Source organism: Lissotriton helveticus, chromosome 3_1 (genome assembly GCF_964261635.1).
Source record: "Lissotriton helveticus chromosome 3_1, aLisHel1.1, whole genome shotgun sequence".
Taxonomy (NCBI): Eukaryota; Metazoa; Chordata; class Amphibia; order Caudata; family Salamandridae; genus Lissotriton; species Lissotriton helveticus.
This window is the reverse complement of record NC_136061.1, coordinates 283843840-283871400: the sequence shown is the minus strand read 5'-3', so window position 1 is coordinate 283871400 and position 27561 is coordinate 283843840. Positions and strand designations below refer to the sequence as shown.

Below are 27561 nucleotides of genomic sequence, written 5' to 3'. Positions count from 1 at the left end.
TACCTCTCAGAATCTTAAAAGCAAGACATAAGATCTTAAAAAGAATGCGCTTCCTAACCGGAAGCCAATGTAAAGAGCGAAGGACACCTGCCACAGAACTGAATCTGGGCAGGCCAACAATCGCTCTCGCCGCGGCATTCTGAACCCGTTGCAAACGGGTTAGCTCGGCCTGGTTAGCCCCAGCCAGGAGAGAACTGGCATAATCCAGGCGAGAGATGACAGTAGCCTGGATCACCAGTTGCCTGGTTGGGGCATCAAAGAACTTGAGTACTGGCCTCAAGCCTCTTAGTAGTCCAAAACAACAGGCCGCAGTCTTTTGTGTGTGCCCTACAAAAGAGAGGCCGGCATCCAACCATACCCCGAGGTTTTTCACCTCCGACACCGGAGTCGGAGTGGGTCCCAGCTCTAAAGGCCACCATTGGTCACCCCACAACTCCACACCCTTACCGACGACCATCACCTCCGTCTTTGTGGCATTGAGCTGAAGGCAGTTGCCTGTCAGCCAACTAGCCACCGCCTTCAGTCCAGACTGAAACCTGGGGGCCGCAATTTCCACGTCCCCGCTGAGAGTAACCGCCAGCTGTGTGTCGTCGGCATATGAGACCAAGGTTAGGCCCCACTGCCTAGCGACATCAGCCAGCGGTCTCACGTAGAGATTGAACAACGTGGGACTCAGCGAGGACCCTTGCGGAACCCCCATGGCCAGCGGTTGGTAGTTGGACTTGAAGGGAGGGATGGCAACACAGAAGGAGCGGTCGTCTAAAAAGGAGCGGAACCATTGCAGCACCTGACCGCCAATACCAGTCTCCTCGAGCCGGTGCAGGAGGATGCTGTGGTCCACCGTGTCAAAGGCGGCGCTAAGGTCTAATAGGATAAGCGCCGCCGTTTGACCAGCATCCAACCTCGCCCGGAGATGTTCCACCATCACAAGTAACGCGGTTTCCGTACTGTGCCCAGCACGGAATCCGTTTTGTGTGGGATCGAGGGCATTAGTTCGTACCAAATGCTCAGACAGGGCCAGATTGACGTGGGCCTCAGTAATCTTGGCTGGCCAGGGTAGCAACGAGATGGGGCGATAACTTTCAGGCTTGGATGGGTCCAGGGTGGGCTTTTTAATAATTGGGGACACCACGGCTTGTTTCCACTTGGCTGGAACTACTCCCGTTTCCAAGGACAGATTGACAAGGGAGCATATAGCTGAACGCCCCATAAAAGCCTGATCCCGAAAGAGAGCAGGCCTTACCGGATCGGATGGAGATCCGGATTTGACTTGCAATGCAAGTTTGTCAAAGCCGTCCGAGGTAAGGGGGGGGAAAACAAGCAGAGTAGTCTGATGGTGAACCCCATTGGTACTTTCCTCACTGTGCCCTGTAACAGGGAATGTCCGATAAATAGCTTGCACCTTCCCTAAAAAGTAGGATGCAAGGGATTCACAATCCCTCTCTCTTGTCCATGTGCTTCTCTCTCCCTGCGCTTCGTGTTGCCTTCTTTCACTTCCTGTGCTTATCCTTTACCCTGTGTTGTTCTTTCCCTTGTGAGTGTCTCCTTGTGAGTGTCTACTTCCGCCCTTCATTTTGGTCCCTCCCTTGTGCACTTCTTTTCCTTTACTCTTGCTACCCTAGCCCGCACTTCCATTGCCCTCATCAGATCTATTTGCTTTTTTTACTATTATTTCTTTCTTTATTTTTTTGGGAGGTTCAGCCAGCAAATTGCTGCTGGCTCTAGTTCTTTAGAACAAAAAGCACCTTTGCGCTCATTTTCATATGTTTTTATTTACCAGTCCAACGTGGATTGGTAAATCAAGAAATGTTGTAAATGTCACATGCATGCGTCATGATGATGAATGCACACACAATGACGTGGCCACCATGGCTGTGTTATCATGCGTTTTATTTTCTTTGGTTCAAACTGTACATTATTGTCAATGCCATCATTGGCACAGCCTGTGGACCTCAAAGGCGAGACTTATTGGTTTTGCGTATGCTTGTTTACTTACTGTTTGCTTACTGTCCCGGCCTGGCATCTGTATAGCCCACCGGTGTCCCATGTGGGACCTCTCTGCCGTGTTACCTTGTCCGGGGGATTTGTAATCCAGACATGTGTGAAATGAAGGGGTGCATGCGTTGAGTACATCCTAAATGTTATGTCAACTATGTCCTACTTTGGACGTGTTTGTTGTATCTGTGCTCTTTGGTGGTTACTTCCTCCGCTTTCTGTGACTTTCATATGTGGCTTCCATTTGCACAATCCAACTTACCTCAACTCTTTGGTGACTGTGCTTATCTCTAAATGAAGAAGTTTGTGAGTGGCTTTCTTGAGCTCACACAGCATCCCAACAGGAAAGGAGGGGTGGGGCCCTTAAATTAATCCAGTCCTGACATGGAGATTTATCTCACATCTTTATATGGTTAACTCTTTTCTTCAACCGCTGTGTGTTTTTTCCTTCGCATGGGAACCTCTTTGATCGGATTTACTGGCACGTCCCAGAGAGGATCTCTCTCCTCATGTTATCTAGACAAATTAAAGGTGAACTTATCAACCCTGTTTGCAACACGCGACAAGTTAGGGTTCTTTCCACAGAAGCAACTCTAGCAGATCCGGGCCATCACGTACAGGCAGCAGTGCGCATGCTCTGCTTTGAGTCATTCATTCGTGCAATTACCGTCCCTCTGTCATGGTAACTCAAACACATTTTACATGCCCTGGCTGAATGTAATTGTTTAGAGTTAAAGTTAAAATGGCCCAAGAGCCCCAGGATCAAAAAAATGAAGAAATACTAATTTTCAGCAGGCCTGAAGCTGTGGAGAGCGAGAGCGAGAATCACACAGCATGTTGTGTTACATGCTAACCTGGGACAGGGCCATCGGCCTTCCCCGTTTTCCCACCTATACCTGTCTTACACCGTCATTTGTTTCTTGAGTCTGCCCATGACCTTCATAGGTCTGATTAAACAGACAGGAATAGTGCTTTTACCTGTGCCAGGTGCATTTACCACCCACAGGCAGACGGGATGCAGAGGCAATGAAGGGGGGACTTGAGTGGAGCACTGCAGCACTGTGGCCTGCTACATGTGTGCATCTGTCCATGGTATCCCGCGCGCGCACGGTTAGAACAGTTCTGTGGGACCGATGGCGGACTGGGCTCTTACCGGGTGCTAGCAAAGTGTCTTCGAACTCCACACATGGTCAGCGACTAGCTGCCGCCTCCCCCCCAATCCGGCACCCAATACCCAGGAACGTGGACACGAGACGTCTTTACTTTTTGGAAGGCGGGCGCTAGTCGCCCGGCCGTATTTATTAAAGTATGAAATTAAAAAAGGTTTTAATTGCATAATCAACAATTTATACAAAAATTCAGCAGGACATTTAGGTACATACTCTTAGCAACAAGTTTGAGAGCCTGACTTTAACAAAACTCTAATACATGTTATTCCTAACTTATACTAAACATCCTCATCTAGAATTTTTGTACATTTCTGGCCATATGGCAGGGTCACTACCGGTGTCAGGTCCTACAAGCTGCGCCTCCCCTCTGGATGTGCGCATGCGCAGTGTTACCCCGGGAATTGCCCGGTCTACGCCCTGAACTCCATTTACCCACTAAAGGAGGGCCCTTACTCTGCGCCGGTGGCGTCATGAGTCCACGCGCGCGGGGTGGCTACCAGCCTAAGGAAAGCGTGAACTACTCCTACCCGCGCTCCTTTGCTTTGCAGCATTTATTACCTTGCCCCTGGAGTTGTGGGAGTGGCCCGCAGGCTCCTCCCCCTGGGCGGGAACCTCCATAGGATGATGCCCGCCCCCTCAGACCTCAAAATATGTGCTCACCGATAATGACCTTACCGCATGCCCCATACCTAATAAATACGACGACCTATGGGAAAAAATTCTAAAGGACAGCTACACTGGCTAATAAAACAGTATCAACGTATAGCTACAAAGGGAAAAAAGGCCTAAAGACATATAGCAATAAATACAGTACACTTCAAATAGTATCAACGTATAGCTACAAAGGGAAAAAAGGCCTAAAGACACATAGCATTAAATACAGTTCACTTCAAACAGTATCAACGTATAGCTACAAAGGGAAAAAAGGCCTAAAGACACATAGCATTAGATACAGTTCATTTCAAACAGTATCAACGTATAGCTACAAAGGGAAAAAAGGCCTAAAGACACATAGCATTAAATACAGTTCACTTCACACATGACTTGCTAAAAGGGGGAAAAATTCCTAGACAAAAGCATCAACAAAATACACCAACCGTTCATCTCTATTACCCTGTGAGACCCGTGGACCGTACATCCAGAACTTACCCTTCAACCAGAGATAAGAACTGCTACCAAACTTTTTGTTCCAAGGGATGGTGGGTGGGAAAACAAAGAAGCCCCGAGCGCGGGGCACACCGTTTCGGCGAGGGAGCGTCCAGGGACAAGGGGGTCTCCTGGGCGCTCCCTATCTCTTTATTCCTGAGGGGCCAGGTGGCCCCTCCTCTAGCCCGCCCCCCCTGACCCGGACCCATTTCCCAGGATCCGGGTCAAGGGGGCCGCCAGCCAATCGGCGGTGGGCCGCGCCCCCCCAGGGCACGCCCCCACCGCCGAGTGGCAACCAAGGAGACAGTGGGGGCGACGGTCGCCGCGCCGCCATGCGTGCGGGGGGGCCGAGGGCCCCCCCTTTTCACATGGTCAGCGACTAGCTGCCGCCTCCCCCCCAATCCGGCACCCAATACCCAGGAACGTGGACACGAGACGTCTTTACTTTTTGGAAGGCGGGCGCTAGTCGCCCGGCCGTATTTATTAAAGTATGAAATTAAAAAAGGTTTTAATTGCATAATCAACAATTTATACAAAAATTCAGCAGGACATTTAGGTACATACTCTTAGCAACAAGTTTGAGAGCCTGACTTTAACAAAACTCTAATACATGTTATTCCTAACTTATACTAAACATCCTCATCTAGAATTTTTGTACATTTCTGGCCATATGGCAGGGTCACTACCGGTGTCAGGTCCTACAAGCTGCGCCTCCCCTCTGGATGTGCGCATGCGCAGTGTTACCCCGGGAATTGCCCGGTCTACGCCCTGAACTCCATTTACCCACTAAAGGAGGGCCCTTACTCTGCGCCGGTGGCGTCATGAGTCCACGCGCGCGGGGTGGCTACCAGCCTAAGGAAAGCGTGAACTACTCCTACCCGCGCTCCTTTGCTTTGCAGCATTTATTACCTTGCCCCTGGAGTTGTGGGAGTGGCCCGCAGGCTCCTCCCCCTGGGCGGGAACCTCCATAGGATGATGCCCGCCCCCTCAGACCTCAAAATATGTGCTCACCGATAATGACCTTACCGCCACAGGCCAGCATTGTTAACCGACGATCTGGCCTCCCCCTGCCTAGGTCTACCCGACAAAGTTCTCCCTCTAGTAACCCCTTCCAGCCAGGCCCCGACATCATTAGACCACAGGACCCTCCCTTCCTCCGTCACATGGACTCCCGTTACCAGGCAGAGCCAATACACCCATTACCAGGTAGAACCAATACACCCATGTTGGATCATCTGCAGGCCGAGTGGGGGCTTGAAATAGTTTGTCCCACTGTGTGTTGATCCCCTTTATCGAGTGATTCAACACCCTGACCGAGTCCCTGCCACACCGGGATAAGTTGAGACCCTACCACCGTGCCACCCAAGTCCTGAAGACCCACCCACAGTGGAGAAGAACCCATCAATGAGTATTTGCCTCCCTAGTTTGGCCAATTCAGCCCCCCCTAGGTGAAGTATCACCGCTGACAGGAGGTCGGGGTGCTGAGCTATAAGTCCCTGAAAGAAGCTCCTGAACTGACCATGGCACAGACCCTCCAACCAACTCTTCCCTGTCCTGCGCCCAGCTTGTTGTTTGTGCTGGCCCATTGTAGCTCCACCACCTCTGGTGATGAGTCCCTCCCCTGCGTGACAGGTTTGAGAAAAACTGCAGCAACCAAGAAAAGACCAAGAAAACATGGGTGACAATTCCCACTTCCACCGTAGGGAATGGGTAGCACTTACACCTGCCAGGAATACCTGGGCCCTTGGTGTCCTCTTTCTCGACGTTTGCTTCCCGTTTTTTGTCCACCAGCTGTTGCTGTTGCGGTGTGGAGCACTCCTCCGATATCCGCCATGGACCCAGCCGTGACTGACGTAAGCATCCCTTGGGCTGTCCACCTGTTGCAGCCATTGTAATGTGGGGCACTCCAGGTATTCACCATGGACCCGGTCATACATAAAATGGAAAGATAGACACACACCATTAGTGTTCCGGCAATAACTGCTGCACACGCATTAACTTACATTACCATCAGTCGCTAAGTTTCAGATAATCTTAGTGCCAGGTCACCACACATTAACACGTCGACGGAAAATGTTAACCCTGGTAGGCTGTAAAATTGGCCTCCCATTTTCACAATCATTGTTACACGAGAAAGTTGTGCTGCGGGCGAGGACATCGCCTCTTAACCCTGGTTTTCTACCCACGTCTTTATGCATAGGATCTTATGTGCCAAACAAGACAGCCTACTTAACAGTGCAGCATCCCAGTCTTTAGCTAAAAGAATTAGCACAGCCCCATCTCCGCCAGGCCATACGCTGGCCCAAGGACCGTTTCCGCTCGCCACTTTGGCTTCTGGGAGATATCATCCCAGCCAACCGGACATGATCACATGGATCCCCAGAACTATCTGATGCCGCAACCAGGCTCTTGGGCCCCTTTTAGGTGCGACATCAGGGTGTGTATCACTATCAGGACCCCAAGTAGTCTGTCCAAAGGCTCTAGGCCCTGTCTCTCTGCCATTCGTGGTTCCCCCACCCTGTTATTAATACGTGGCTTTGGTACCCCCCTAGAGCTCAACGTATATGGTGCTAAATGACAGTGTGCTAAATAAGTTTCCACACTGTAAATATTCGCCTCAAATCTCATCATAGGCTCAACGTATCTTGTGCCAATGTACTTGTGTGTGAAATAAGTTTACTGACTGAACTAAAGGGGTGTGTTTAGTACAAATACTCCTATTTATTGGCATACCCCTGTTCTGTTCCATTTCCTCATTCATGAGATTAAAGACTGGTAAAACAAGCTGCTCTATATTCCCTCATGACTTGGCTGAAGGCTGCACGCAATACAGCTAACCCTAGGATAGCTCACTAATAATGTTGACTTTAACCTATCATCCATGAAGGGTCCTACGGACAGGTGCAATGTTTGGACTGGTGCAATGCCCCCCCTAGAATAGTTAACAGCACCTCATATGGTGCTTACCTCCACAGTGCAATAAACCATTAGTTATACCTTATTCGTGACTGTTTCCATGATTGTTCTAACTATCACCTCAGCAGACACCAATGATAGTCATTCTAGAGCGTCAAAATTTGACTTAGGTCAATGGCCGTTCTTTGGGTAAGCTAAATAAGCAGCCACAATGGCTTGGATAACATATTGCAAGTGCCTGGAGCACATCATAAAGGAGCCCAGGGATGAACACAAAAAAGGCATATGTAACCTGGGCATCACGGCTATTAAGGAATGTATTTAACGCCCGCACCCGGGTGCTCCAAGGAAACTTGTACTCACCGTGCCCACGTTTTACAAACATGGTGCACATGCAACAGCCCATGCCATAATACAACACGTTCAACCACTGCAGAAAAGCGGTAACACGGAGCAAGGTAAAGTACAGGCCTCGCTCACTGTTTTGCACTGAAACTCCTGGCCGGTGCGCGCAGCGGCTCGGCCCACAAAGGTAAGACTACCCCCATTCCGTGCACTATTCCCAACTCTGAACTGTCACAGGCCGAGTGTGTGTAATTTGAGCGTGTGTACCATACTCACCCCTGAGGATAACTACAAACAAGTAATTCCAGAGTGTCATCATTTTTAAACTTATGTCACTGGCTGTTCCTTGTGCAAGATAAATAAGCAGCACCCATGGCCTGGATAAAATATTGCCAGTGCCTGGAGCACATCCAATAAAGAAGCCCAGACCGAAGGCATGTGTAGCCAGAGCCACACGGCGATAAAGGAATGTGTTTAACGCCCGCACCCGGGCGATGTAAGGAGCCATTTCGAGCTTTGCCCTGTCCTCCCATTAAGGTAAAGATACAGGCACACCCTGCTTCTTTGCTTAGATTGAATGTAAAGAAACTGCTCTTAGAAGTGGTGTGAGAAGCCCTTCTAAAAATCAAGACTGGAATTGCACAAAATACAAAATTATCTACCTGTCAAAAAAGAAACCCCAAAATGGACTGCATTGGGCAAAATCCTAAATGTGGTGTATGTAATGTAAGAGAAATAGGATATCATATTGGGCCTGTGACATGTCTTCAAACTTCATTACAGCCTGGAATAATCCGATGACCCAAAAATCAGAATAGTTTACTACTGCATAAAACACAGGTGTCATCTGCCCCTACTGTAATAGCAAAATGCATTGAGGAGGCAATTGGCCCCCAGTGGTGGGGGGCAATTAACAGAATTATAAGGGAAATCCTTATGGGTTTTGTGCTAATTATGCGCAATATGTGTTTTTGGATATTCAGTTTCCTACAGTCACCACCTGCAGGAAAGTGCACCAGCAAACAGAGTAGTAAGGGAGAATAACATCTGCAGAGACTGCCATAAAGACAGTTTTCACATTGTATTCTCCATTGTGGAGTACAATGGAAATAGGTGCAAAAATCGACCCTGTACAGGCGCATTCAATATTTCACTGGGTGGTTATTGTCTCCGACTCTAGCAAGATAATCAGAATAGGCTGAACATTCTCTACCCACTAGGCCCAATCCTTTGGAGAGGTAGTTCAGAGAAACTTCCCACTGATGCAAAATACGTCCTTTTTGTTACCACCCCAAATACTTCAGTGGTTAATTTGTGAAAAAAAAAAAAAAAAAAAAAAAAAAAAACATAAGTGCTCTCGTCAGGAGGTAGCTTGCACCAGCCCATGTCTCCTTCGTGAGCACGGGCTAAAACAGAACCAACTACTACCCATGAAAGTGGGGATAGGATGTGGCTAATGGCCAGAGCTGCAGACACGGGGGGCTGGGGAACAAGGTTTGAGTGTTGGCATCTGCTCAACATCCTGTGATTCTGGGCAATTCACTTAATCTCCCCATAAATGAATGTGTCATTAACTGATACTCATGAAAGGCGCAGCACTGGCTCAAATTAAGCACTGCAGTCTGGACACATAATGACTGATCTTTAAGTGAGTGCATTGGGCAAAGAAATGAGCCAATGGTAGGAAGACTGTAACATTTGCAGATACTCATGCCTTAGGATAACTCTGCTTCTAAGCACTACTAATTTCAATGGGTACAGCGGGAAAAGTGATAAAATAGTCCACTTTCGCACTCCGTTATCACACAGAGAAGTCATGGATTTAACCCATATTTACTAATTCCATGGCATGCAGTGAAACACCTAAAACTAATTTCACGAATAAATAGTCCTTTAAAGAATCAATAAATCTGTGTATCGAAAATTCTGCCAACATTTGGGTCAGTTCACATAAAAGATATCACAGCTTGTGGCATATTATATGGTATGGATGTTGCTGTTATTCTGATTTGGAATATTTTTTAATTATTGTAAATTTTGGACTTAACACAAATAGGCATTATCTTCGTCAAAATGTGTATACTTTAATCTTACACTGATCAGTGTTGTCCGATTCAGCTTTTGATGGCATTACATTAGTCTACTGAGCTCTAGTTTGTGACGTCACCGGAATGACCTCACACACATACTGGCCGGAGAAAGGAGGCACCGCAAGTAATAAACACACTTTTAGAAGTAGACTCAGATGAAAGCACAAACACACCACGCACGTGTCACAAAGACAGAGGCAGACGTAAAGGACGGAATGCAAAATGATAATGAGGACACTAGAAACACACACTGCCAGTGCCCCAATAGCCCCCATACCATATCCGGTCATGGGTCAGCTGTTCCTCCCAGCGACAATTGGTGTAAGGAAAAAAGATCTGGGAGGCAGGAACACATCTGGGCACCAACCCCTGTCCTTGCCTCTCAGCTCGGGCGCATCGCTGACGGGCAGGACCATGTGCTTCCAGTCAACGACGGCCTTGAAGCTCTGCAGGGGGTCATCGCCTCTGTGAGTATGAAAACCGCTCCATGCTGCCATGAACTCAGTCGTTCTAGCAGCGCCCGAAGAGAGGAGTCACTCTTGCCCCTTGACCCCAAAGTGGGGCTCGAATTACCCCTCCTCGTACGGCCGTGACACCGAACCTCAAGGGGTGCGGATGAATAGGCTAAAGCTTGAAAGGGATGGCACAGAGAGGCCATGCAGCCCAACCCTCTATGGCTTCAACAGTGGACGTTGACAATTCTACTGCCATGCACCGCCGAGAACACGAGGGCCAACAGAATGCATGCCAGGAAGCTGGGGTCAGTCCTGCAAGCGAACAATCACCCTCGAAACATTCAACAAGTGGACAGGCCTCTAGCCCGCAACAACTCCAAGCCTTCCCATCTACGGCTGCCCAGAGGCCCCCAAAGCGCAGCCCCCACCTCACCTGGCGACATGGACGCCTCCCCACGCCGACGCCCCGATCACACTCGTCCTTGCCCACTCCCTCGAGGTCCGGGCCTGGCCACGCAGGACGACCTCCACCTCCGTCTGCAAAACGCCGGACGACCTCCGCTTCGCTCGATGATCCGACGGCCTGTAGCTCCCCCGAAGCTGCTCCGCCTGCAAGCACAAAACAGAGATCACAACGTCCCCGGCAATGTTCCCCCTGCAAACAAGGGGCTAGCTTCCAGCGAGGTCCCGCTCTGCAACGCCGACCGAATCGGCACCTGGAAAAGAAAGCGAGATCACCACAAAACAAAGAAGCCCCGAGCGCGGGGCACACCGTTTCGGCGAGGGAGCGTCCAGGGACAAGGGGGTCTCCTGGGCGCTCCCTATCTCTTTATTCCTGAGGGGCCAGGTGGCCCCTCCTCTAGCCCGCCCCCCCTGACCCGGACCCATTTCCCAGGATCCGGGTCAAGGGGGCCGCCAGCCAATCGGCGGTGGGCCGCGCCCCCCCAGGGCACGCCCCCACCGCCGAGTGGCAACCAAGGAGACAGTGGGGGCGACGGTCGCCGCGCCGCCATGCGTGCGGGGGGGCCGAGGGCCCCCACTTTTCATTCTGCACCGGAGTAAATACTACAGCAGCGTCGCCAAACAATACCTGATTCAAATGCAGATTGTTGGCTCTATATCTACTTTACTTATAAACCCGCCACAGTGAAGTAAAGAGTATAAGAAGACTCGCACCACCACGTTTCGTTTAAGCTTCCCCTACTGCCAGTGATGGTAGTGATGGTGAATGTTTAGAGTAGTTACATACTCACTCTCTCTTGACGGAGCAGAGGCTCACTCCTGATTTCGCATTAATTTTTTTCCTTTTTTGCAAATTCCTTCAATATAAAATACTAAGGGCCAGATGTACGACCCGTTTTTACATGCGCAAACGGGTTCGCGAACCCGTTTGCGCATGCAAAAACCTATTGGGCCATGTACATAGCCTATTCGCAAGTCGCAATTTTTTGGCGACTCGCTAAATAGGTTTTTCACCTTGCTATTTAGAAGGGGCCTTCCCTTCCAAATAGCGAGTCTCAAAACCATGTACAAATGTTTTACGACCGCATTTGCGGTTGCAAAACACTTGCAATTACTACCTACTTTAAGTAGATGGTAATGCATCGCAAATGGGAAGGGGTCCCCAGGAGACCCCTTACCCTTTGCAAAGGCATGCTAAATTATTTTTTAAGGGCAGGCAGTGGTCCCAGGGACCACTGCCTGCCCTTAAAAAATTAAACAAAAAAGTTTAATTTTCTTTTTTTTCTAAATGCTTGGAATCAAGGCTGCATTTGAAATACAGAAAACGGCTTTATTTAAGAGCAGTCCCAGACATGGTGTTCTGCTGAGCCCAGCAGGCCACCATCCCTGGGAGGGCTGGCATTCCAAAGGGCTCGCAAATGGCGAGAGGCTCATTAATATTAATCAGCCACGCAATATGCAACCCCATTGGGAATCCCAAACAGTGTTAAACACACTGTTGTACATTTCATTAAGCAACTCACAATTGTGAGGCACTAAATGAAATGGTCATACATCTGGGCCCAAAATCCTTAGTAATTTGAGTATTTGTTTTGTGTGCACACGTGTTTTTTTTTAAATTACTGTTTTAATATTTGAAATTTAAATCATACAAATTGCTTGGGGGTCCCCGGCTTCCAGTGGTGACTCATTGGGGGTCCTCAGGAGTCAAAAGTTTGGGAACCACTGCTCTGGACCACTTCTCCACTGCAGAATCACCATACCTCAGATTTCTAACCACATGTTATGTGTGAGGGAGACTCCCTGAGCTCTCTGCTCAATTGTTACAGTTGGAGAATGTTTGACCCTTTTTCCATTTCAAGGAAGATAACATTGGACTGTTACATTTCTAAGGTATTGTGGTTTACCTTCAATATGTCAGAGGGATCTAAGAAAAGGCTTTGTCGAAAGACAAGATGATTTTCTGAGGATTCCCATAAGGACTGCCTATACTGTTTGCATCCTAACCATTAACAAAAGGATTGTTAACACTGTAGAACCTCTTCTGCCAAAACTCTTATGGATAGAGAAGCCAGGTTAATGCTTTTGGCTCCAGAAGAAAAAAGACCAGATCCGAATCTGGTTTAGATGAGGAGGTGGGTCCAAGTTGTTCTCTACCTGAACAAAAGCAAAAAAAATAGGGTTCTACCTCATTTGTAAAAGACCCTAAAACAGAAGACTGTTGAAAAAACCTCAAAACCTGAAAAACCTCTGAAGACTCCTCTTCAGGCTCTGTTCAGAAGAAATTGTCAATTTCATCTTCTTCTCTCCCTCTCACTCCTCATAAAAATGCTGTCAATGAAATGAGACCGTTAGCAGACGACGCGTCTTTGAGGGCAGTAGCGTTGACGAGAACTTTATTGACGGCTATCCCCATGACAAAGGTGATGATGGTCACTCTGACCATGGCAACAGCTTCGCTAACGAAGGGCTTGATGGCCCCCACCACCTCGTTAATGACCATGTCGATGGCTGTTCCTTTGACAACCTCGTTGGCGACCATTCCGTTGACAAAGGGTTTCAAATCACCATCGACGAGACAAGTGTGGATGACCGTAGCTATTAGGAAGACAATCTCTTCATCGATGACCTCATCGACGAGCCTGTGACGAGATAAATAAAGCTAATTTTTTAGCTGAGAATGTCTCTGCTAAGCTTAGACTAGATCTGACGTCACCGAGTAAGGTAGTCCCGCTGCCTCTGGACCACCTTCTTGACACAGAGGAATTAGGAGACAATGAGTTTTCCGGTCCTAATTACAGTATTTCACAACTAAGGGTAAAGTTTCAGGACACAGATGAATAGGAGGATCCTAACAAGGACAATTCCAGTTACATGGAAGATAGCCATTCCTTCATGGCTCGACAACATCCCATAGCCCATCAATACATCACTATCCAAGAGCACTATGCTTACGAAAGCCCTATGAAGAAACTCAAGGCACAAGGGGAGATACCATTGCAGTGCCCATTTCTTTGGTCACTGATCTAAGACACATGCTAAATGATTATTATATGCGCTTTCCTGAAATGCATGCTTCAGTCCCTCTCACTCCGGGTCGCATGGAGGCACCTGCACCGGTACCAGTGCCTACAAGTCGTACGCCTTTGCATACACGAGTGGTAAATGTAAATGTCGGAATTTGTAAAGCGCACAACTACCTCCACCGGTCAGATCTTCACTTCCTACCACCACCATCAGAGATGATTATATAGACAACGATCCAGATGATAAGCTAGAGAAAGGGGAATTAGTTCAAGACCAAAATACATCAAGTCGGGAGTGGGCTGACTATGACGCTCCATCATCCCAAACAACTTCACCATCCCCAGCAAGTTCTCCTCTGGAGCATATTAGAGGTTTTCATGAGTTACTGGAACGTGCTTCCAAGAGATTCGATCTGTCTTTCCCAACATAGCAAGCAGAATGGTTTCTGTAGTATTTTAAGGACTCAGCAAGGAAATAGGTAAGATCTATCCCCATTGTCAGCCACATATGGGAATAAGGCTTAAAGTTAATGAAAAACCCAGCTTCAGTCACCGCTATGGTTCCTTGGATAGACAAAAAATATAAGGCCCCTGATTCCACACCGGCCTGCTTGACGGGGAATCCACACCCAGATTCAGTGGTTATGCACGCTGCACAGCGACACTTCAGAAATCCTTCTGTGCCTTTTCCAGCTCCTCCAGGTAAGGAGAGCAGAAGGCTCAACAACATAGGCAAACTCTTTGATGCAATGGCAGCCACCTCCATCAGAGCGTCAAATGCATTGGTTGTTCTGGGCAGCTACGACAGCCAGATGTGGTTCGATCTTGCATCACTCCTTGATATCGTTCCTGACGATAAGAAGAAGGAGGCAAATTAAATTCTGCAAGAGGGTGCCAGAGTGTCATCTGAGATTATTGATACGGCTATGAACATATCATCCACCGCATTTAAACAGGTGATGGGCACAGCAGTTTTGCGCCAACAAGGCCAAAGGCCATCTAGTTTCGCACTGAAGTCAAAGCCAAGATTTTGGATATGCCTTTTGATGGGGAGAACTTATTTGGCAAACACTTGGATGACGCCCTCCAGGCCATCAAGGCTGACAAGGATACAGCACGCTCTCTCAGAACATTCCAGCAGAGGCATTTTCAGTCCTTTTTTGGAGGAAGAGAGCAATACACACAGAGATTCTCTTACCAATTGTACAGATACCAGCCATATGCTCAGCAAGGATATCGGTCCCAGTACACCAGGCAACAACAGCAATACAGAGCTTTCAACGCGGCATACTCTAGACACCCAGCTCAATGAAGACCTCTAGCTGGAGGATAAGCCCAGGATCCTCCAGGATAACAATGATGTTTCTCCGGCACTAGTCACCTCTGACCACCACAGTCAGCCTTGGAACAATCACCTTTCCTTTTGCAACCAATGGGAGAGCATCACACCGGACAAATGGGTATTGGACATCATACATCAGGGTCATACCCCAGAATGTGTTCAAAGGACTCCCTGTCAACCTGCTCCCAAGAGAGCTCATTAACAACTCGATCTCCCAAAATAGGAGATTTCTGTGCTTCTCTTGAAGGGAGCTGTAGTGTACGTTTCTCTTCCGGCAGCGCAGCAAAGGATTCTATTCCGACTTCTTCCTCATAAAGAAAAACCTGGGAGACAGATCATGGATCTTAGGCAGCTGAACAATTACAAAAGAAGCAACCCTTTAGAATGCTATCTTTGCAAGACATACTGCTAAGGGTATATGGAAAAAACGTCCATCTTTAATCAGATCCTCAAAAAGAATATTGAGTCCTTGATTATGCCCTGTAACTCAGTTTTAGTCCAGTATAATGCTGACCTGCTAGTTGCGCCAGATACCTCGCTGACCTTCAACAACCATTGCTCCCTCGCCGCTGAGCTCTATATGGTAGCTGTTGCTACCTCTGCGCTCCAATCCTCGAGTTCAAGGCACTCCTCCACCCAGAGGCTTCCGACTGTGCCTCATCCCTGGTGGTGAATTCTGTTCCTGCTTTTCTCTGCTTTCCTATTTTTTCATTTTTTCGGTATTTCTGTTTATTCTGTGCCTTTTTTTATGGCTTTTTCTTAGCCTTTTTCTTTGCCTTTTTCCATGCCATTCTGTGCCTCTTCGTTTCCCGCCCCTGCCCAGCCCCTGTGGCCCGCCCTTTCCAGCTCCACTTCTGGCCTCCCAGCCTCCCAGCTCCTCCCACCTCCGTACCACTACTTAATGGCAGCTGCCAATGGCACAACAAAGACAAGCCTGTCTGCGCCCATTCGTGCCTGGATCTTTCCCAGCACCACGAACCCTTGACCCCACGTCTTTCACCGCTACGACGCCAGCATCCTCCATGTCCTCAACTCTAGACGCTCAACTGCCTGCCACCCCGTGTCGCCAAATGGCACCCAAGGACCTTTCACCTGCTGCAACTGCACCCTCTCCTGCCTTCCCACACCAGACGTACCAACCGCTCTTCCCCCAAGAACAAGACTCGACCACCTAAGCTGCATCCTACTCAACAAACGGTCCCTCAACAAACACACTGTGGAAATCTGGGAACTGCTCGACTCCATCTACCCAAACGTCGCCTTCTTCACGGAAACTTGGATGAACCCCACCTCCGCATCAGATATCTCCACCGCCATCCCTGATGATTACAAAATCATCCACAAAGACCTCGCCAACTGACCAGGAAAAGGCATCGCTATCATACACAAAAAAGCCCTTTGCCTCACAACTAGCTCCAATGGCCATTCACCCGACATGGGACACCTCCACTTCTAGATCCTGACCAACCTAAACTCCACCCTTCACAGCACACCCATCTACAGACCTCCCGGACCCTGCCCATCTTTTAGCGAATCCATAGCTGACTTCATCACACACCACGCCTCGCCTGTACAGACTACATCGTCCTCGGCGACCTCAATTTCCACCTGTAAAACCTCAACGACCCCAACACCTCAGCCCTACTAGAGAACCTTACCACCATCGGACTCAAACAACTAGTCACCTCCCCAATGCACTCAACAGGGCACACGCTCGGCTCTATCTTCTCCTCAAGCAACAACATCTCCGTCAGTCACACCTCCAAACTCCAGGACTGACCACCGCTGCGTCCACTTCCCCTTCACCAAACTCACCCAACACAACTGCGCCCAGCACTAACCGTGCAGAAGCTAGAACAAAGTTTCCAAAGACCAACTCGCCTCCACAAGACACCACCACCGACCTCAGCGGACACCAATACATACGCACGCAACCTTCACTTATGTGTGTTCGACTGTGCCAACACACTGGCCCCCCTCAGTAAACCCTCCGGCAAACAGCCCGCCAAGAAAGCCAACTGGTTCTCCCCAGCCCTCCAAGAGTCCAGGCGGACCTACCAACGACTCAAGAGAAGATGAAGGACCAGCATGACCCCAGCAAACTATGCAGCCTTCACAACCACCGTCACCACGCGCCACCACCACGTCAGAGCCACAAAGAAAACTGCCATACAGGAATGTGCAAACGCACGCAACAGCAAAGAACTCTTCACCATGATCAAAGAATTTGCCAAACCCAGCACAGATGCCACTGACACCCCTCTCTGCGACAACCTTGACAAATTCTTATGCTGCAAGAACACTGACATCTACAACAGCTTTGCAATGCAGAACCCACCCACCCCACCCACAACCACTGCACCCAAATGCCCCAGATCCCAGCCGGCCCTGATATAGTGGACAACCCTCACCACCGATGACAGCTTACGGATCATAAAGACCATGAACTTTGGAGCCCCCTCTGATCCCTGTCCCCACCGCATCTTCAACCGAGTGAGCGCCAGCATCACCCCCAAACTCTGTCGCAACATTAACTGCTCTATTGAATCCACCACCTTCCCTGAAGACTAGAAACACGCAGAGATCAAAGCCCTACTGAAAAAAAATCTCGCCTGACCCAACGGATCTCAAGGATTACAGACCCATCTCTCTGCTCCCCTTCCCAACCAAAGTCATTGAGAAGGCCATCAACGTCCAACTCACCAAATTCATTGAAATAGAGTACATCTTGGACAGTGCCAAATCAGGCTTCAGAAACAACTCAGCACCAAGACTGCACTCCTCACCGCAACAGACTACATCCGCAATCTCCTCGGCCGAGGTGAAACGGCAGTCCTCATCCTCCAAGACCTCTCTGCGTCTTTCGACATGTCTCACCACACCCTCCACGCAAGACTCCACGATGCCGGCATCCGTGGCTAAGCGTTAGAGTGGATTCTGTCCTTCCTCACCAGCCAAACCCAGAGAGTACAGCTCCCACAGTTCTCCTCAGAACCTACAGAGATCAGCTGCAGAGTTTTACAGGGCTCTTCCCTTAGCCCCACCCTATTCAACATCTACATGGCCCGACTGGCCGCCATCGTTAAGAACCACGGACTAAACATAGTCTCATATGCTGATGACAACCAGCTGATACTCTCCCTTACCGATGAACCTACAGCCGCAAAGAACAGTTTCCACAACGGGATGAAGGCAGTCACCACTTCGATGAAGGACAGCTGCCTCAAACTCAACTCTGACAAATCCGAAGTCCTTATCCTGAGAACCACTTCCTCCACCTGGGACAACTCCTGGTGGCCCACAGTGCTCAGCACCCCCCCACACCCACAGACTGCGCATGTAACCTCAGCATCATCCTTGACTCCTCGCTCTGAACCGCCAAATCAACAACGTCTCATCCTCCTGCTTCCACAGGCTCCCCCTGCTTTGATAGATTTTTAGTTGGTTCCCCACCGAGCCCAGAAGAACGGTCACCCAGGAGCTCGTCAACAGCAAACTCAACCACAGCAACACACACTACACTGACACCACCCAAAAGCGCCAAAAGAAGTTGCAAATAATCCAGAACGCTGCCACAAGGCTTATCTTGGACATCCCCCGCCGCAGCCCCACGCTTATCACCTGAGAACCCTCCACTGGCTCCTGATCAACAAAAAAATCACCTTTAAGCACCTCACACATGCCTACAAGGCCTTCAACAACATCAGAACTGCATTCCTCAACCACTGCCTCTCCTTCTGCCCTCCCACAAAACACCTCCGCTGCGCAAACCTGGCCCTGGCCACTATGCCACAGATCTGCAAGACCATGGCCGGAGGAAACTCCTTCTCCTACTTCACCGCAAAGACTTGGAACTCTCTTCTTCTACATCTCAGGCAATCACCCTCAGTGCCTCAATTCAGGAAAGACCTCAAGACCTGGCACTTCGACTGAACTGCAGAACCCACCCCCAGTGGCTTGAGACAGGTGATTAGCCGCGCTCAATAAGAACCCTGATTGATTGATGGAGATACCCAGGAAGTTTGTAAACAAAACACTATTGCCCTGTTGAACCACCTGGCTGAGAATGGAGAAAAAGTGTCCTCAAGTAAGTTACAATATTGTCAAAAGGAAGTCCTATATCACATTGTGAAGGGAGTGAGGAAGGTGTCACAAGAAAGAATTACTGCAATTATGAAAATTAATCCACCAACTACTCAGAAAGAAATCAGTATGTTTTTGGGAAAGGTGGGGTTCAGTCGCCAGTGGATCCCTAACTTATCCTTAGGGGCTAAACCTTTACAGAGGCTGACACACAGGGATATGTCTGATCCAGTATCTTGGGATAACGACTGTTTGGTTGCCTTCCTAGAGCTGAGAGAAAATCTCTGTCATGCTCTGGCACTGGGAATGCCTGATTACCATATGCGTTTCATCTCTTTTGCAGTGTGAGGACGGGCTGTGCTCTCTCAGTGCTTACATGGTAATGCTCAAAACCCAATTGCATGTTTTTCTGCTATTCTTGATCCCATAGCTGCAGCGCTGCCTGGGTGCCCTAAAGCTTTGGCAGCGACAGGTGTCAGCAAAGAGCTGTGTGGAAGTATTGTGATTGGTCATCCTCATAATGTTTTTGAACCCCTTTCTGTAAAGATATTGTTGACCCCTACCCAACACTTAACAAACAGAAGCCTGACCTTTTCTTCCCTTCCCCCCCTCTGGAATAATAGGTTGTTTGTCAGCGCTGGGGCGCCCTAGGGTAGCTACGCGCTTTAGAAAACCGCATTCAAATTCAAATTCAAATTCAGAAGCCTTCTCAAACATCCCGTAAGTGGCACGTGATTATGAAAAAATCACAAATAAATAAAAAATAATATTTTAAGGAAACAACCAGCCACCATGTCATCCAGCAGAAGGATACCCCCATAATTGAAGGAAAGCACATTCAGATGTCTGCTTTCCTTACAAAACTGGTTGGCTATGCTATTCAGCTGTATAAGAGCCAATACTCCCTTGAAGGTAATAGAAAGAGCAGAATTACTAGTTTCTGCATTTCTCTAAAGAAATTACCCTCAGGACCAGCCCATAACTGGACCTGCTAAGAAGAAACATTCCCAAAAGAAAACACACCAAGAGACATTCCTATATGTGTTGCAGGAAAAAGTCCAGTTGCTGTTGTAATAGTCTTTATTATTCAAACCTTGTGATGCCTTAATTAAGAACATCTGTCAAATTATAGGTGTGTGTATCATTGCACACATTTTTGGGGAAACGTAATGAAAGTTTTGATTTATTATACAAGATTGCGCTTTTAGTGCAAAATTGGATTTCCTACATGAGTTTTTTTTATCATGCAAGAGCATACTTTTTTTTAGAAAAACATATTTTTATTGTTTTTTGTTACTGTACTGCACAATTCGGTTTTATATATTTATATAGATTTACTAAAAACCCAAAGTTTACAGGAACGTTATAGTAAGGTGAAAATTTTACATGCACAAAAATTATTTTTTCTTTCTAAGACGCTAAACATAATTTCTACAACAAAATGAAACCCCTTATTTTGTTCCTTCCTAAATAAAATGTTTTAAGTTTTACCAGTTTGATTTAATCAAGATAGCTTCATGTGTGCCACACTTTTGTTATAAATAAGACTGGTAGCGCTGTAGCTCTTCTTTAGAACACTCTGGGAGGTTGTAGTAGAACACAAGGGAATCTACTGACAGAATGCTCCTGTTGGAAGTACATGTTTTACTGAAAATGTCAGACTTCATTCTCACGGCAGAGAACGATAGTGTGAATTTACAGAAAATATGTCCTCATTTTAGCTTCTGGAACACCTTCGATAATCTGTATGGGAAAATCATGAGAAAATTGTTTTCTCTCAAATATGATTCATGGAATCTCAGCAGAAGGCTTTTTCACAGTGTAAAATCACCTAAGCACCAAGTGATTTATGTTGTAATTAAAATCTGTTACTACCCTTTATACCTTCTCCTTTTTGTTACCCTCAAACGCTGCCATTCACTACAATGCATTTCATTGGGGTGCTGTTATGGGTATTGGTCCCAAGATGGCTGCCATCACTTTCTTGTGGAAATGGTGACAGCCAATCAGATCTCACCATGAGATCTGATCTTAGGCTACTCCCAGATATGCAAATTTGGATTTTCTTTACTATCTCGAAAATTAGTGAACGGATTTACACCAAATAAAAGCGTGATCTGCGTAACAAAATCTACCTTTCTGCCAAATTTGGTATAATTCAGTTGAGCGGTTTGGGCTGCGGCTTGTGTAAAGACTCTATGGAAATTAACATGACAAACACACTTATTTTGACCCCCCCCTTTTCCTCAATCTCCGCTTGACAGATCACCCCAAAAGTTTGCATGGACAAAAAGAATCACCAGCACACTTTCTGGAAAACGGCATAAAAAATATTGGCCAGTCAAAAACACTTTTCCTATAGAAACATGGTCCTAACTATATTTCTCTACTGGCAACCGCCAGTAGGTAAAATATATATATATATGGGCGATATGGAACAAGCTAATGTTAGTCGGGCAGATGCACAGCTAGTTTGAATGATGGTTTATGCGTTTCTCAGTATTTAAGGTGCTCCATAAGTAACGTCAGTGTCCCACGACGTGAATTATACTGTATAACAACTGCGGGGCCAGTGAACCACTGGTCCCATCCTTGTGTGCACACTGTTATTCCTCCCTATGAAGAGAGGATTCACTCATAGTTTTAAATGTTCAAATCTTTATTTTTTTTGTTCTAGAATTCTTTTGCAAAAGTTCATGAAATCATATTTTTGATCATCATTTTTTGATCCAATTTCAACATATCACGGTCCTTTGTGTGGATCCAATGCATTTCGGGCCCTTATTTCGGCCCTTCATCAGGGAAAGGACACTATATAAAACATAAATGAAACAACCTATCAGTGCTGTGAACAAGTGTAAACTCGGAAATATGTGCAAGTGAATATAACAAAGTACGTGGTATCACTGGGTGTGAAGTTAGTTTGTCACCTTTAAAAAAATCTTCATGCCCGTGTGTCAATCGAAATAAATAAAACATTTCTCACGTGTCACGTTATTTCTGTTCGGCGTGGTTCAACTCTGGGGAATTAAAGGAGTTGGAAAAATGTGTTGAAAACGATACCGCGCAATGAGTAAACCTTGAAAGACTAAAAGGCCGATGCCTTAGTCGAACAAAGGTTCATGAACTAACCTGAGTTTCTACTGGATTCAATTCTGTTGTCCTCGGTTCACGTACGCCGGTCGATGCGGAAATGCCGCTGACCGCGTCTGATGCTGTTAGTAAGTGTCGCTCACGTGATTAATGGAAAGAGAAAATAGACTGGGGAATTCCCGGAGTGCGGTGACCAGGGGGTATTAAAAAACGAGAGATGAATTGGTATTCCTAAGGGGTCGCAATGACTAAGAAAGTGGGTTGCACAAGGTGAAAAAATCAATCAGACGCGGTCAGCGGCATTTCCGCATCGACCGGCGTACGTGAACCGAGGACAACAGAATTGAATCCAGTAGGAACTCAGGTTAGTTCATGAACCTTTGTTCGACTAAGGCATCGGCCTTTTAGTCTTTCAAGGTTTACTCATTACGCGGTATCGTTTTCAACACATTTTTCCAACTTCTTTAATTCCCCAGAGTTGAACCACGCCGAACAGAAATAACGTGACACGTGAGAAATGTTTTATTTATTTCGATTGACACACGGGCATGAAGATTTTTTTAAAGGTGACAAACTAACTTCACACCCAGTGATACCACGTACTTTGTTATAATCACTTGCACATATTTCCGAGTTTACACTTGTTCACAGCACTGATAGGTTGTTTCATTTATGTTTTATATAGTGTCCTTTCCCTGATGAAGGGACGAAATAAGGGCCCGAAATGCATTGGATCCACACAAAGGACCATGATATGTTGAAATTGGATCAAAAAATGATGATCAAAAATATGATTTCATGAACTTTTGCAAAAGAATTCTAGAACAAAAAAAATAAAGATTTGAACATTTAAAACTATGAGTGAATCCTCTCTTCATAGGGAGGAATAACAGCGTGCACACAAGGATGGGACCAGTGGTTCACTGGCCCCGCAGTTGTTATACGATATGGAACAAGAACAGAGACTCCGTCATGCAATGCTACAGAGGCTCGCCAAAGAGGAGGATGTAATCAAGAAAAGAAAAACTTTTAAATTCCAGAGGGACAAACTTGATTACCAGAATGGTCGTATATTCACGTTTTCTAGGAAATACGATCAACCTGAGGGTACGGCCATACCTCCAACAACAGAAACCGGAACCGGACAGAGTGGACAGATTGGTAATAGTCCCTCAACGTCGGATTCTAATCTGAGCTCTATACCGGGCAGTGAGTCGGAGAGTGAACAGAGAAATGGTGGTGATGCGGTCGGGTTTACCAAGCGGTCGTTGGGTCAGGAAGTGAAATGCCTGCGAAACGACCGCAGACAGACCCTAAGATCTCACACAAGAACAAGCAAGAGCGCAACCTCAAGCGCAAGTGGCGGAGGCGGAGTCGGGCAGCAAAGCAGCACAGGGAAGCCACCCCAGAGGGGTCGGGGTCGGGGTCGCAAACGTTGGAATCGTCGATGAAAACACAAGTAAGCAGCCAAATGTCTATTATCAATCTGTCTAATATCCATTTAACCGCCAGTGAAATCAAAACACTATCACTGGGTTTGACTTACTGCCCACCCTGTGCGTTTAACTATGCGCGCACCAGAATGGACTTTTTTAAATATATCAGGAAACTGAAACTTAAGAAGCTGTTCTTACTTAACAAACTTAAAGCGCGCACACCATCGCAGGTTGGCATTTTGACTGAGGTGGATGTAGTCCCTTGTCTGGCTGGAGAGGTGGGCCTATATGGGGCTTTGGAGGAATTGAATAGAGAGGGGGAACTTTGGATGACACCGTTATAGAACGACAGCTGATAACAAATGCCCCCGCATCAACAGATTTTAAAGCCAAATCAACTTTTAACCCGGTGTTAACCTTTGATAACATAGAGGTATTCAACAATCTGGTAACATCTGACTTGAAGAAACTGCATCAGGTGTCCTTGGCTAAGGATGCCAGGAGTAGAAAATGCAACAGTGCTTATGGCAGCCTGATGAAAAAGTTACAGGGAGACAGCAATGTAATTGTCAAGCAGTCAGATAAGGGGGGCAACATTGTCCTATGGCCCCAAAAAATTTACATGGAGGAAGCTCTACATCAACTCAATGACAGGAACGGTTATTGTAGGAGTGATTGGAAAACAGCTAGAGCGGCCTGGGACGCTTTCCACACCAGATTGTACTCTTGGAAAAGCATGGGGTTGCTGAGTGGGGATGAGCAGAAGTTCTTAAAGACAAATTATCCAGTAATCCCTGTCTTTTATATGATTCCAAAGGTCCACAAGAACTTATCAAATCCACCGGGTAGGCCTATAATTTCAGCCCGTCAAGGTACATTTGAAAATACCTCCCGTTACATAGATCATTTCTTGCAGGAACATGTGAGGTCTTTGCCCTCGTATATTAGAGACACTGGGGACTTTTTGGACCAAATTGGATCTGTGGTGTGGCAGGAAGATTACTTGCTGATGACATTAGATGTAACTTCTTTGTACACGAGTATAAACCATGTTGATGGCTTGCGGGCGGTGGAATATTATCTGAAGAGAAGACCGGCCTGTATGCTACAAAATAACAGCATGATCAGTGAAATGACAGAGATCTGCCTCAAAAGCAACTTCTTCCTGTTTCAAAAATAGGTGTTTCAACAACTTAGGGGAGTTGCGATGGGGGCCTGCTTCTCCCCAAGCTACGCGTGCTTGCACATGGGGCTTTGGGAGGAGCAGGTCCTTGGGGGGCCTATGAAAAGACAAGGGCTAGCAACATCATAGCCTGGTACAGGTCCATAGACGACCTCTTCATCATTTGGAGAGGGTCAGAGGGTGATGCATCCCTGTTCATTTCAGACATCAACAAGAACGATTTCAACCTAAGATTCACTGGTCAGATCAGCAGTACAAAAGTTACCTTTTTGGATGTGGAGGTTAGCATTGCTAACGGAAGGATAGTAACAGATCTACATCGAAAAGAGACAGCGGGCAACACGGTTTTGCATGCTTCTAGTCATCACCCAGCCCACCTGATTCGGAGCATCCCCTATGGGGAGATGCTAAGGATCAGGAGGATTTGCAGTACGGAAGAGAACTGTACTAGAGCCCAAAGTGCAAGTAGGGAAAGGTTTGTGGAGAGAGGGTACTCTAGAGAAATGGTTGAGCAAGCAATGAGACGAGCCAACAAACCAACTGTGCAAGATGAAAGTTCTAATGTTGAATTAACACAAGCACGTGAAGACAAGGAGTCAGGGCAGCCTAGGTTGATAATAGCTTACAGCCGACAGCATAAAGAGATACACAACATAATGCGCAAGAACTGGCAGGTCATCAAGGGAGATCCGGTGATTGGGGGGATCCTAGCTGATAAGCCAGCGTTAACATATAGTCGGGCCAGATCTATGAGCGACATGTTGGTGAGCAGCAGCCCTGAGGTGGCTGAGGAGAATTGGCTGGGGTAGAGCAAAGGCTTTATCAAATGTGCTGCCTGTAAGGCATGTAAAATAGGGAAAAGTTGTACTTCCTATACTACGCCTTTCAGTGATGAGGTGAAGAGTATAAAAAAGAAAATCACCTGCAAGTCAGATTTTGTAGTTTACGTGTTGGAATGCGCTTGTGGTCTGCGATACGTGGGCAGCACGAAATTGCAGGTCCACAAGCGCATTCTACAACATTTAAGGGCAACCAATAACAGGGATGAAACTTACCCTGTTGCTAGACACGTAAACTCGTGCCATGGTGGCGATATTGGGTGTCTCCAATATTATGCTATAGATATGGTTCCACCCCTTCGCAGGGGAGGCGATAGGGAGGCTCGGCTGAGAGTACTGGAGACTCGTTACATTTTAGAGCTCAACTCAAAGACTCCTAATGGTCTGAACCAAACTGAAGACCTACACTCATGCCTGTACTGAAACATGTAATGTGAGTGGGTTGTGCTGATCAGCTTAAATGTCTGAACTGTAATGTAGTTTGAGTGTATGACATACACATGGAATAATGTTGAACATCTGATGGTCTTTTTAACAGATACATTTTATGGTGATGGGTTGAGTGTGACCTTTAACTTCTGGCAAGCAATGGTAATTCATTGGGACACAAGGAAGAAGTTTGAAGGGGTTTAAAGTGCATCAGAAGCTGTCCCTTAGGAAACAGCAGTGTGGACGCAGTGGTGATAGGAGTTGATATGCCCACTTGGGCTTCATTTTTTGAGCAATGGTCCTTTAACATGTATTCTTCATCAAAATACTTCTTGGTTTTTCCCATTTGCAATATTTGCACAGTACATAGCGAATTTGCACAGAATTTATGAAATGTATATTTTATGGTCATGATTTTAACATGTATTATACAATAGTAATTTATTCTCTTAATTGATTTTATATTTGAATCAATTTAATTAATGGGAACATACCGAAGGACGATAGGAGGTTGAAGAGTCAACACGTATTGAAAAAGTAATATATTTTATTAAATGTTTGAACTCTTATCTATACATGTTATTAATCAGCACAGATGGACTATGAGTGATATTTGTATGCGCTGAAATTTTACATGTAATGTACAGTGCATTTCTTCCTAAAACCAGGCTGAAGTCTGTTTTTTATATCCACAGGCTGAGGGGTCAGCAGATGACGCACTTGCACTTTAAATTGATTGGTGGATTGCCTGACCATGTCATGTGATCAAGGGGCTGAGGTCCCGAAACGCGTCATGGCGGCGTGTGTTTTTGCACAAGGATTGAATAAATAAAAAATTTGCAATTTTCCATCTGGGTCCGGTTTTCGTTTTTGTTCCGAAGCGGCATTTGGGGCACAACGGAGTTCTTCTCATATATATATATATATATATATATATATATATATATATATATATATATATATATATTACATATATTATACACACACATATTTCTATATATCTATCTAGCTATCTATCTATAAATAGATAGATAGCTAGATAGCTAGATAGATATATAGTCCAACATGTAACCCAATCCTGGTTGGAAAAACGGAAGCACTATCACGGGAGCTGAATAAACCGTCTATTTATTGACACAATGTTCGCAATGGACAGACGCATTTCAGCATGGTCGCCTTTCTCAATACATGCCTTTCTCCCACTCCAGTATTGGAGGCAGACTTCCCGCCCCCCCCCCCCCCCCCCAGTGCTTCAATATATCTCTACGAGCAACCCTTCTCAGCCAGGTTGCAAAGAAATAGGACATAGCGGTCCATGGTTTGGTCACTCCAGATGCCTAGTGAGACCAAGAGTTGAGGTGTGAGCCTCACTTTATAGACCAAAACTTCTGATATTCTATCAGCCACCCATTTCCAGTAGGCCCCCATTTTCGGACATTCCCACAGTGTATGCCTCAGGGTGCCCTTCAGTCAACAGCCCTTCAGACATTGTTCATCTGAGGCCCGACTCATACAGAACAAGACGATCTGAGTGTAGTATGCCCTATGGAGA

The 27561-nt window shown here is 46.8% G+C and overlaps 1 long non-coding RNA gene across 1 annotated transcript in view; it reads left to right on the top strand.

The window, feature by feature from the left end:
• Positions 1–26851, top strand: part of LOC144824509 (uncharacterized) — a 110993-nt gene extending 84142 nt beyond the window's left edge. Inside the window, exon 3 of the long non-coding RNA XR_013608989.1 lies at positions 26705–26851. This is a non-coding gene — a long non-coding RNA (uncharacterized LOC144824509). The remainder of the gene's footprint in view (positions 1–26704) is intronic.
• Positions 26852–27561: the final 710 nt, after the last annotated feature.